At 35.0% G+C, this 13,865-nt stretch overlaps 1 non-coding gene across 1 annotated transcript; it reads right to left on the reverse strand.

Moving 5' to 3' along the window:
• Positions 1 to 2,212: 2,212 nt before the first annotated feature.
• TRNAS-GCU (transfer RNA serine (anticodon GCU)) lies at positions 2,213 to 2,294 on the reverse strand. Its single transcript has one exon. It is a non-coding gene; the product is annotated as a tRNA-Ser (tRNA).
• Between the last annotated feature and the right edge of the window lie 11,571 nt (positions 2,295 to 13,865).

Raw genomic sequence — 13,865 nt, forward strand, 5'->3', positions numbered from 1 at the left:
GTTAACTAACAAAGGTCATTAATAAATTATTTTTTAAAAGTTTTTACTGGTAATTTTTCATGAAAAGTATAATCTAAAAAAAACTGAAAAAAGCATGTCTGCGATGTTATCGTCATGCGATGATTTGTAGATACTTTATTTTTTACCTCGATATTTTCGACGACGATGTTTTTAAACTGCGAAGTTTTTGAACCGCTTTATTTTCGACGACGATATTTTGTACCACGATGTTTTAGAATTGCGATGTTTTCTCTATGCGATGTTTTCTCCCGCGATGTTTTGTTGCACGACGTTTTCGCCTTGCATTGTTTTCTCCGCGACGTTTTCGTCCGCGATGTTTTTGCCGCGATGTTATCGGCGGACACCTTCAAAATTACAAATCTATAAAGGAATATGATATGTCTATTTTGATTTTATATTCTGTGGGTACGCCATTTCCTTTTTTCATATTCTGATGGTAGACTATTTCATACCAATAAGGTCTGAAATTAAATCATTGTGATTGCCTGAAGCATTTAGAAAATCTTATTGCAAAAGTAAAATACCTTTTGCTATAGATAATACTTATGCCTAAGTATTTCGTCAAGAATACCACGAAAATGCAACTTGTCCGACTTAGTGAAATAATTCTTCTTAAACACTACACGTAGAAATTTTGCCAAATAAATTCCTAGTGGGAAATTTGAGATGATGGAAAGAAAAAGTTCCAGAATGCCCAAAGGAGTATTGCCTCATAAAGGAGTAAAAACTTAAAGTTCTCCTACAGTTATCTTGTCAACGACACTAAGTACAAAGAAAGTCTTTTCCTCAGTGGTTTTAATCTTCTTGCTTTTAGCGGCAATCTGTGAAGAAGTTATTTAATCTTCCATCCACATTAAAATTGAAACTCCTGAATTTCGGCGTAGAAGTCTGTGCATGTTGGGAGCCAACACTGCACCTTTCGTCAAGTATTGGGTGCATTTTTCGTCAAGTATTGGGATGTTCCGATTCTTTGCATCATTGTCAGCAAATTTCATTGGTCTCCAAGGCAGCTTTTCAACTTTCTTTTTGATGCGAATTTTGGTGTAAAATTCCTATTTTTTTCAATAATGCTACTCGATCCAACTTACAGTGGAAACATTTTGGATTTTCTCTTTGAGAATATTATATGTATAGGTCAGGTGAATCTGACTATACTTGAGGGATCTAGGGGCGGGCTGTGGCAGAAGATCTGGCAGTAGCCAAATTTCTGACAATAAAAACAAATCATAGTATTTTTACCCGCTCTGTAACCTCTAAAAACGTTGTTGGGTTTTCTTCTCTGGACATAGTACAATCATCTTTCAGGTGACCCTAGCTATACTTCAGGCATCTAAGGCCGGATTGTTGGATTTGAGAAGAGTATATTTATACGGCAGGTAATTCTGACTACACTTCAGGCGTGGCGGGTTGTTGCAGAAAATCTGACCTAGCCAAATTTCTGACAACGAAAACATATCTTGGTATTTTGACACCTTCTGTAACCTCTGAAGAAGGTTGTTGGTTTCTCTTGGACAAAGCACAAGCGTAGGTCAAATTCTAAAAATCAAATTACCATTCATAAAGAAGGTAGGACGTCCAAGACTACACTTCAGTCATCTAGGTTCCGTTTGTTGCAGAAGATCTGACCATCGGGGCAAATCTCTGACAATGAAAAAAAATCAGGGTGCTTTTAACCACTTTTTAACCTTTAAAAAAGTTGCGTTTTTCTTCTTTGGACAGAGTACAGTGGTAGTTCAGGTGAACCTAACTACACTTCAGGCATCTAGGAGTGAGATGTTGTAGAAGATCTGACCGTAGCCAAATCTCTGACAATGAAAAAAGTCATGGTATTTTTACCTCTTCTGTAACATCTAAAAAGGTTGTTGGTGTCTCTTATTTGGACAAAGCATAAGCGTAGCTATAGTGTCCCTGACTACAGTTCAGTCATCTAGGGTCGGTTTTTTGTAGAAGATCTGATCATCGGGGTAAATCTCTGAGAATGAAAAAAAATCATGGTGCTTTTAACCACTTTTAAACCTTTAAAAAGTTGTGTTTTTTCTCCTTTGGACAGTTGTAGTATAGTGGTAGTTCAGGAGTGGGTTGCTGCAGAAGATCTGACTGTAGCCAAATCTCTGACAATGAAAAACGTCATGGTATTTTTACCTCCTCTATAACATCTAAAAAAATTTTATACTCTTCAGCAAGCTACCATCGACGAGGATGGGATTCGAACCCACGCGGGCAGAGCCCAATGGATTAGCAGTCCATCGCCTTAACCACTCGGCCACCTCGTCCTCTCTAGTAACTGCATTATAGAGCTGAATATAGTTTTAAAATAAAGATCATAAAAACGGTATTTTTTTAATAAATATAAATTTTAAGAATTCCTCTCTTGGATAAGAAAAAGCGGATTTAAATTGGGATTTTAAAAGTGGTTCTGACTGAATAGCGATTGATTAAACTAAGTCATTTAAAAAGAGAATGGCGTATTGTTAGATTATATTAAATCACAATCGTCTTAAGAGAATTAGATGTATAACAATTTATAAATTAATCTTTAAAAGACTTTTATATACCTTTAAAATAAAAATATATTCGAAAATTAATCATTTTAAGTTTATTTTATATCTGTGCAAATCATTCATGCATATAAATAAAAGATATAAATTAATAAAATGTCTGGATTCAATTGAAAAGTATAACGTTATTTTAATCTTAAAAGAAAATGGTCTTATGGATGCATATGCTTCAGATATTGAAAAGGGCTAAGAACAAAGAAAAACTCGGCTGTTTGAGATTTTTTTTTATGATCGTCTGCGCATAACATGTTTTCGAATGGCAAACATTCGGTGAGAGGATAAAAATGTCTGATTTGTCATAAGAATTTCTTATTCGAGAGCGCGTGTTCATATCCCGGAAAAGAACAGCTGCTTTTGTTGAATAACAGTCTCAAGTATAAGAAATAAAAATAAAACAAAGAACTGGGGCGGGATTTTTTGAAGCGTTTTATCTTTTATAAATTGTTTAGCTGAAACAAATGTTCAAAGAAATTTCAACAAAATTTCAAAGAATTTAAAAACCTAAATTAAATTAAAAAAAAAACAAAATCTGAAATGTTTCAGATTTTAAATTACGTCCAAAGGGGCGTTTTTTAACATTTTGTGTGTTACCTTTCTTTATTAAATATCATGTTCCTCGCACTTAAACCATAAGATCCAGTGCAACAGCAATATCGCAAAATAGTTTTAAAACGAGCATATCTTTAGAATTTCCGATACAGAGACTCACGCGCTGGAGATAAAAATGCTTTTTCTGCACAGCGTTGCCATTGCTCGCTTTGAAATCCTTGAGTTTGTTAATCAAAAATTCGTCAAAGTTTTAAAAAATAGGAAATCGATCATAAAACAAATTTCAAATTTCAAATTGGGTCTTCCACATGCTCATATTCGTTGGAGGATTACGTTATTCAAAATTCGATGACTCTATGTACCGTTGTTTTATCACAATACGAGAAATATACATACATTTATGCAGATTTTTCATTACTTAATTTCTTCAAATATAATGCAGGACTCTAACATTTTGTGGCAACAGTTTGAAAAGTGAACCGACATTTATGAGTCCGACGCAAAATGCCAAAACGAAACTAATAGTCCTTCGGGATTCAAATCCCTTTGGACTAATAAAAAGAAAAGATTATATTTCTTGAATAATCTACTGCAGAGGTTTTTAAGCAGAGGGGAATTTCCCTTAGCGTGGAATTTCATAGTTTCTTGAGGGGAGGAATGCAGTCAGCCTTTTATTTAACTTTTGAGTATTTAGTTTTAGTTTATGAGACTAGAAAATTATTAAGTTTTGGTATTTGCAGACATTTTTTACACTTTTTGTTGTTTATTTTATAAAACACTTTAAAAAATCATCTAAATTCACCTAAATATATGTTTTCAGTTTTTGAGTTTTCGAAAAAAAAGGAAGAATGATCTGCGAATGTTTAATGGGGTTGATGGGACAAAAGAAATTGAAACCCCATGCTCTAATAAGCCTCTGAGTGATTCTGACAACATTTTTAATGAAACCGGACGTAATTATTATGGAGTTTTATTTAGATCTTTCATGTACAGAAAATTCAATGTTAAATTAATTTAAAATATTTATTATTAATAGATTATAAAAAATAGCTTAATAGTAGATGCATGTGACGAGATCACATTAAGTCTTTGCATTACTTATCGATCAGAATATTTGTACTGGTACTCTTCTTTCTTCGACAGGTTATTTCCCTAATATTTGGCATCTGGGAAGAAATTTGTCTTTAGTTTTCGATACTTTTAATCCTGATCCAAGGCCAGTTCATTTGGATGAATCACGATATTTCTGTGATCTTTCAACATGACTAAAACTAAATTACCTTCATGTCCATGAGATGTTGGAAAGAAAGCGAATAGAATGGAATACTCGTTAAATGGAAAAGGAAAATTAAGGTCATTCAGTGTTGATGATACAGTGTACTTGAAATCTAAAGATAAATTCAAGTCTAGGTTTTTTTGGACCATTTTGTGTTGTTTCTAAACCAAATGATGTAAATTACATTATTCGTGCACTTAGAATTCTCAGATTTCTTTAGAATTAACACAAGTCGTTTTCGTTTGGCGCCTAGAAACAGTTTTCCTACAGGGTTGCATTACAAATTGTTCTGCGTTGACCCACATGCTCCGGAAAAAGCTAGTGAACGTTAAAGTTTTAGCTTTCTTTAGTTGCAAATCTAGATTTATTATTTTACAGATGTATTTAAAGCTTTTGCAACTGATTTCTGCGTCGAAGAATATTCCCTTGTTAAAAATGACTTAAACTTCAGAAACATTAGAAACACAGTGCATACTTTCTTTCGGATATTCGTTTGGAATGCTCTTTCCAAACGAGCATCTGGTAGAAGTAATGATTGACGGTTTTTCCCTTTCCGATTGTTAATGTTGAGTATTTTGCATTTCGAAATTACCATGCATTTCTCAACTTTATATTGCATTTTACAGTGTTTTTCAATCACAGAACAGGAACGCTTCTCTTAGAAACATATCCTTCAGTTCATAACTTGTTTACGTACTATACTCATAGATAGCCCGTATTCTGTCTGTCTTGGTTTGTGACCTCCCCGGGGGTTTACTCAGGCGACAAGCCGGGGAAGTACTGATTAGGATCTGTACTTAGGCAGTCTCGCTGGTTGTTCGGTCCGAGGTTCGAATCCCGCGAACGGGCTGGCTGCATGGACGCTTTCGTGGTTTTCCCCATGTGTAACGTGTATACGAGCCAGTTTCCCTTAGAAAGTCCTCCACGAAGGCATCGCTTCCCTTTGGCAGATATCCCTCGAGGCTTTGCCATTATCACACACACACACACATTAGACAGTCTCAACCACGGGGGCATAATAACTGACTTCACAGAAGGCCTGAGGGCTCTCGAGACAGAGTAAGGCTCGGCAGGGACCGTACTGGTACTGCCTTGTCTGCCCTTGCTCTGGGGGATCGCAATATTGTGGATTGATTAAGGGCGGGGCGGCACTTAATTCCGATAGGCGCCTATAAGGTCGCATTAGGACAGAAGCTGTCCCGTTCTATTAGAGTTGTCTTGGTTTGTGTGAACGTTTGACTAAAATTCGATTAAGGCTACTTCTCCTTTGATTTCAGATTCCAGCTTTCTTTCACAATCATAAAAATCATGCCTATATATTTCCATTTTTAACCACTAATATACCAAACAGAACATATAAAGATAATGTAGCCATGTTAAATGAAGAAGAATGTGATCCGTTTTAATTCTGACCATTGTCGAAGAGGATATTCCTATTTGCCTTTATCTCGACTCCGAATTATGTTAAGAGAGTAAGCAGCAACCTTGAACTCTAGCTTTAAAACTTGACAAACACTCCAAGCTCGTCCGTGATAGTTTTGAGAATGATATTGTTTAGCGATGAAATTGCCCCTAAGGGCAATAATTTTAAATTATTCTTGGGGTAATTAATTTTAGTATATTTATATGTATTTTTCGAGTATATGCGTCTATATATTTTCTTAGAATATACGCCTGTGTTTTCTTTCTACCTCCGTGTTTGCCTGCATATCTTCGCCATTTTCATGAGCAAAATACACTGGTGTGCAAAAATTAAGGACGAAGTCGAAAAATTAGCATATCAGCTGAACGAAGAGTCAGAGCGGACAGAAAGACCAATCAGGAGATTAAGTAAGGTGATGTACGGTAGCACATGCGCAGATATGCAGGTAGACGTAATGGGGGAGTGTCTGAGTAGTATAAAGCATGTTGTCGGTGTAAGATCAGTATTTCTGGCAAAGAGATTGCACGCCGTATAGCAGTTAAAATCACTTCGAGTTGCTGCCTCAGCGACAAATGGCGAATAATCAATCTGTTAGACGACATCTGGATGCTTTTACTCGAGGTCGAATCATTGGGAAGTTGGAGGAAGGCCGCAGTGTGACAAGTGTGGCTTCAGAGTTCGGAATTGCTCACAGCATCGTTTCACGACTTTGGAGACAATTTCAAATTACAGGAACAGCTATCCGGGGGTTTAGTAGTGGTCGTCCACGAGGAACCACACCCGTAAATGACCGGTATATTGCCTTACAGGCAAGAAGAAACAGGCGGCAGACAGCGGGAGAAATCGCTAGACAAACGACACAGGCGACTGGACGACCGATATCGCGTTTTACCGTGGCCAGAAGACTGCACGGTGGTGGTCTATTTGCACGACGCCCTGTACGGTGTGTAGCTCTAACGCCTGCCCATCGGAGAAGGCGTTCTCTGTGGTGCCGGGAACACCGGAATTGGAGAGACAGTGAATGGGGACGAGTACTCTTTACAGATGAGAGCAGATTCAGTCTGAGTAGCGATTCTCATCGCATACTCATCTGGAGAGAGCGGAGAAGCCGCAATCATCCCTCGAACATCATTGAAAGGGACAGGTATGGAGGTGGCGGTGTTCTCGTTTGGGGAGGCATCATGCTTGGTAGTCGTACAGACCTTCACATCTTCGACGCAGGTTCAGTCAGCGGGACCCGTTATTGTAACGAGATTCTTCTTCCATATGTGCGTCTTTTTAGAGGCGCTATGGGTCCGCAGTTCCTTTTCATGGACGACAATGCACCATGTCATCGCACAGTAGCTGCCGAACAGCTCTTAGAGAGTGAGGATATTGAACGTATGGATTGGCCGGCACGATCTCCGGATCTCAATCCCAGGGGAGTCAGTGGAGATCATATCCCCTATTAAAGACCGGATGTTTCTTGCTGGACACCCATCACAGGGATGTTTCGGCCTTCAATCGCATTGCGCTCCATTCTACTTTTTCAATAAAGCTTCTTTTTATCCCTCTGATTTCTCTTTTAGTAAGTGTTGCTTACATTACTCATGTCCTTACGTATTGGGGATCTTACGGTTATAAATGTGTTGATTTGGAAAGCTTTTGTACAAAGTTATATTGAAAAAAAAACTGTCTCGTCCTTAGTTTTTGCACACCAGTGTATATTGTATTGCTTCCTTTTTTAAAAACGTTTTTCTAAATCTGAGAACTTTTATTGCTCCGATTCTGGTATTCTTTGTTTATAAACGCTAATAGTATTTCGAAGTTCTGTTACCGATTAGGAATGTTTTAATACAAAATTTAAAAAAAAAAACTTCTTACCTCTACAATATTTCTGCGTAATATCAGATGAAACCAACCTTCTGTTCTCTTTTTATTCCATCGCTAGAGAAAGGTACTTTGTCGTGAATAAGAAAACTGCTTGTCGATACAGCGTAAGAGAAGTTGAGCTCCACAACGAAGTTAATTATGTGCTATTTCAGAGTTCATAAATCTCGGAATAATCGACAGCATGTTCTCTCAACCAAAACTGAAATTTAATCAAAACTTTTACCTCTTTCTTGCAACTAAAAATTGCCCTTCTTTTAGAAAAATGATCACACAACTTATGATCCGTTTGAAACAATTTATAATCTCGCTACCAGATTCAAAGCGTTAATCTTAGCTGTGTTTATATTCTTCAGAAACTAAACTTTAATCGAGTTCTCAAAAACCAGCCACGAGGCAACGAAATAAATTTCAACATTCTCTGGGAGAAGAATATTGTTTAATCTGATTGTAACGGGCCTCTTGCGAATATTTTTAAATTTAAAAAGGTACTCGGTCACAATTCCATATTTTGCTCAAACGTTTATTTGTAAAGGATACTTGGCTAATCTTTAGAATTTGGTAACAGGTAGTTTGGTGACATTTTGGTAAGGCGATCAAGGTTACTAACTAGGACTTTAGCCATAATCTGAGAAGTACACAGTTCGAATCACAGACTATTTTGTCTCAGAGAAATGAGAGATCATGAGACATGTCATGTGACATTTTCCGGAAAATTCCGATAATGATTTTAGCTAATAAGCACTTAGAAACAATTTTGCTGCTAAAGTGAGGAATCGCTCACTTATTTGTTTGGCGCTTTTTACAAGAGTAAGAAGAATTGGATTTTTGTCAATTTTCTTTGACTTTTTAAGTGAAAATAGGTCGATGCGTACATAGATAAAGTAAAGAGTGTGCGCAATGCCATTTTTGTGCAATTCTGGGATTTTTTTAAGTGAAAATAGGTCGACGTGTACATGGATACCGTGTATGTGCAATTCTTAAAAACGCGGCAAACAGTGGGCGATTCTGCACTTTCTCCCAATTTCGCACCTAATCTTTCTCATGATTAAGCATTTTTGTTCCATAAAAGTTCTAGTATAAGTGTAATTCGGTTAGCAGATTGTTGGAAAAAATGTTGAGTAAACAAACAAAAATAAAAAAAAATAAAAAAAAAATAAATGAATAAAACATGCCTTTACTTCGAGAAAACAAAATGGCGTCTAAAACAAAACTAGCAGGTTGCTGTTGCATTGTTGTTCGCCAAATTTTCGCCAAAAAATCGCCAAGTTACCATAATGTAAAGATTCACCGGATACTTTTAACAGCTTTGATTCCTGGTTTTAAAAGTACTTTTTTTTTGCGATTAGCGTATTCTAAATATAGTTTTTATGAAAGTAAGAGCTCAAAGAATTCTTCTTATAATTACTAGAGCTGAATTTTTCTACTATGTAGGAAAATTTTGGCATTATAACTAAGTGTTCTTTATTCAGCTTGTTCCTTAGAAATTTGGTAAAACACAAAACTCTTTCTATCATGAAAATCTATTTTGTCAGTATGTGTTTTTCTAAAACTTATCGTTAAAAAAACTTATAATTTATTATATAAACTTATATCTTATAATTAATTATATGCGTTTTGAACATTTAAATTTTTTTATTTTTTTACTTGTATTGTCTTTAGTTTAAACCGATGCAGGAACGTGAAAAACTTAACAATGACCTAGCTGGGATTCGAATTTCGTACCTCCAGAACACGCGCCGAGCGTGCTTCCAATAACACCACTAGGACACGTGGAAACGATCGAGACAATATCTTATATACTATTTCAGGTTATAATTTAAAGTAAAGTAGATAGAACAAACGATAAAAGACCTATGTGGTCAAAATCTTTACGCATTGTGCTGCAAAATTAAGGAAATTAGAAGATAAATTTTAGTACGCACGCTAAAAAGTTGCTAAAAAACGGTGGCTCCGCGAAAACTTCAACATAAGCAAATTTAGTTGCAATGAATTGTGTTAAAAGAGAAATATACAACATTTGAATATTTACAGGTAAAAATTAACAAAAATGGTAAGCTATATGTTAAACTAATTAAGATTATATAAAACATAGTAAAAGTACTAATCAATTGATCGAGGTAAAAATAAAAATTAAGAAGCGGTAAATGGTTGATTAGCCCAATTCGAAGTTCATTGTGGCACGTCAGGGGAAATATTTTCAATGAATCTCGAACTAAGCTAACTCCATCACGCGTTTCGTCAAAACAGACAATTGAAACTGTACGCGACACATTTTTCAATCAATTAAATAAACTATGTCAAAAACTTTAGTCTCAATTCTCCGTTCCAATTTCCCGACGCGTCCGCTTTCATTAACACATTGAGGTGTAAAAAAGATAATAAATAAATAATGGAAAGGAAATGCCGATGTACAGGAAAAAATTTAAGAATTTTAGGTTATAAGGTATTTCTCCCGCCTTCCTAGCGTGCCTTTGTGGTGTAGTGGTTCTGCACACTGGGCTGGTATTCCAGAGATCCGTGGTTCGATTCCCGGCGAAGTCGGTTGCTAATTTTTCATCTAGTCTGCTTTCTAAAAATACCTAATATCTCTACAAGGTATATTTCTATTTCATATTATTTCTTTACGAAAGAAATGCCGGAGTTTTAAGAGTCGAAATTCATGTTTCTTTTTATTTTTACTGAAGAGTAAAGATGAATTGAAAACATTTAATAATTTCAATTACTAATTATTTAATTTTTAATTGTTATTTATTTATTTAATTTTAATTGTTTAATTATTAATTAATGCTTTCATTTTAGAAAATAAGCAAGAGCAACACTTACGATTAATATTTTACATTTAAAAAGTTTTTTTTTTACATTTTAATTAAAGTAAAATTACCGTATTTGCAGGCATATAAGACGCACCCTCTTTTTTGTAGGATAAAACTTTATTTCTGATCATTGCTGAATTTATAGTATATTAAATATAAAATAACACAAATACAATGTAATACTTTCTGCAAATACCCAATCTGTCTGCGAAAGAACACCTTTTAATCTCCTTCGTCCAAACCCAGACATTCATCTCCAGAGCTAAATGAAGAGTCACTTCAAACCTCTTCTAAATCAGCATCTGAATCCTCATTCAACAATTTGTCTTGTGCACCATTCAGTGCATTATTAATACCACACTTCTTAAATGATTTAACTACTATCTCTGTTTATACAGCATCCCATGAAGCTTTGACCAAATCACAAACGACGTATCAACGCAGTAAGAATCGGCGTATAAGAGGCACTCCGTTTTTCAGACCTATTTAAAAAAAAAAAAAAAAAAAAATCTGAAATATTTCAGATTTTAAATTACGTCCAAAGGGGCGTTTTTTAACATTTTGTGTGTTACCTTTCTTTATTAAATATCATGTTCCTCGCACTTAAACCATAAGATCCAGTGCAACAGCAATATCGCAAAATAGTTTTAAAACGAGCATATCTTTAGAATTTCCGATACAGAGACTCACGCGCTGGAGATAAAAATGTTTTTTCTGCACAACGTTGCCATTGCTCGCTTTGAAATACTTGAGTTTGTTAATCAAAAATTCGTCAAAGTTTTAAAAAATAGGAAATCGATCATAAAACAAATTTCAAATTTCAAATTTGGTCTTCCACATGTTCATATTCGTTGGAGGATTACGTTATTCAAAATTCGATGACTCTATGTACCGTTGTTTTATGACAATGTGAGAAATATACATAACATTTATGCAGATTTTTCATTATTTAATTTCTTCAAATATAATGCAGGACTCTAACATTTTATGGCAACAGTTTGAAAAGTAAACCGACATTTATCCGTCCGACGCAAAATGCCAAAACGAAACTAATAGTCCTTCGGGATTCAAACCCCTTTGGACTAATAATAATTAAAATTAATTAATTAAAATAATAAGATCTGAAATGTTTCATATTTTCAATTATGTCCAACGGGGCGTTTTTTTAACGTTTTGTGTGTTACCTTTTTTTATCAAATATCATGTTCTTTTCACTTAAAGCATAAAATTTAGTTCAATAGCAATGTTGCAAAATAATTTTAAAATGAGCATATCTTTAGAATTTCCGATACACAGTTCGACGCGCTGAAGATAAAAAGGTTTTCCTTCCCCCCCCCGTAGAGTGTTGCCATTGCTCGCTTTGAAATCGTTGAGTTTGTTACTCAAAAATTCGTTAAATTATACAAATATGAAATCGATAATAAAACAAATTCCAAATTTCAAATTTGGAATTTCAGATGCCCATATTCGCAGTAGGATGATGTCATTTAAAACTGGATGGCTCTATGTACCGTTGTTTTATCACAATGTGAAAAATATACATACATTTATAAAGATTTTTCATTATTTAATTTCTTCAAATATAATGCAGGACTCTCAACATTTTGTGGCAACTGTTTGAAAAGTGAACCGACATTTATAGAAGTCCGACGCAAAATGCCAAAACGAAAGTAATCGTCCTTCGAGGACTCAAATCCCTTTGGACTAAAAATAAATTTAATTACAAAAAAATAAATATTTTTAAAGTTTTTAAACTTTGACTTTTTGTATGCAATTTTATTTATTTTTTTGCCTTTGCGTAAGATTTTGGTCAGTGTTCAAATTTCCTCTCTTTAGCAATGTTGTTATTGTGTTCCAACTTAGCGAACGATGCATGAACACTTTCCAAAAATCGTCAATTCACAAAGTCTTTGGAAGTTAATTAAATAAAATATATTTTTTGATTTATAAATGACATTACAAGAACCCGATATAATACATTTTAAAATTACGTTTTATTAAACTTTGGGAATTACCTGTGCCATTCAGTTTTAATAAAAATCTAAAGCACAGAAATTGTATCTTGCATATTAAATTAACCTTTTTATTATTTGTGCCTTAAACACAAAGGAAAAATATTCACAAAGCGAAAAAGAACTTTGTGTTTGACATAAGATTTCCGAATTATAAGAACACTCATTTTGAATGCTGCCCACTGAGTTGGAATTTTAATTTTCTAACCGAAATGTCATTCTTCTGTTTTAACGGAAATTCTTCTCCATTAGTTTTATTTGAAGATTTTATTGAAGAATGTATTTGAAAAGACTGCAGATTGCTTTAAATAAGTATCCTCAGACAGTAAAAGAGCCTTAAATAAAATGTCTATTTTCCTTGCCATACATTTGTTGTGTTCAATTTTTAAGAAGTTTTTTGGAATAATTTTCTTTACCGTAGTCAGTCGTCATGTATGTCTTTTGGAACATTCTTACCCATGAGGAATATTAGGTTGCCTTCTCTTCAGAAGGTTAAACGGCGCTAAAAGACAAAAATGTCTGTATATTTTTTCATCAACATAAATACATTGGCTATACTGGAATTTATTTTATTCGCAAAGGCCCACCAGCGGCCGAGCGGTAACGTCGCTGAACACTGGTAGTTCGGTCCAAGGTTCGAATCCCGCGAACGGGCTGGCTGCATGGGCGTTTTCGTGGTTTTCCCCATGTGTAACGTGTATACTAGCCAGTTTCCCTTAGAAAGTCCTCCACGAAGGCATCCCTCCCTTTAGGCAGATAGCCCTCGAGGCTTTGCCGTAATCACACACACACACACACGTATTTTATTCGCGAAGTAACAAAATTTTGCATTCCTTTTTTGATAGCAGAAATTAGTTGTAGTTATTTTGCTAAACACAGAACTTTAGCAAGAAATATATAACCAGTGAATTCGAGCATCCATTCGAATTACCCTTACACCAACCATTCGAAATGGTACAACATTTTCAATCACGAACTATAGGGTACATTTTATGCTCTTAGAAAAACGCGAGTCGTTATAACGTAATAAATAAATACGAATTATTTCCGCTAGAAAAATTCTCTTTAAAAACACCGTAGAGTAACTTTGAATAAATAAGTATCCAAACCAACTGAAGGAGATAGATATTGTCGCGTAGATGAGGGGATCCTACAAATGAACAAGACAAGTACTCAAGACTTTTGATTAACTCGGTACTTATATACAGCTGATGAACATGCCAGACTCGGAATGTTCAGGAAGAAGGAAGTTTACATAAACAATATAGCATTAACAAGAAGGAAATTTACATAAAAACCAATTATCAAGCATCTTGCAGTTGATGGGTTTCGAACCCGGGG

This window comes from Stegodyphus dumicola, chromosome 2, assembly GCF_044657685.1.
Source record: "Stegodyphus dumicola isolate Sdum_Otavi_A_Nest chromosome 2, ASM4465768v1".
In the NCBI taxonomy this organism is placed as follows: Eukaryota; Metazoa; Arthropoda; class Arachnida; order Araneae; family Eresidae; genus Stegodyphus; species Stegodyphus dumicola.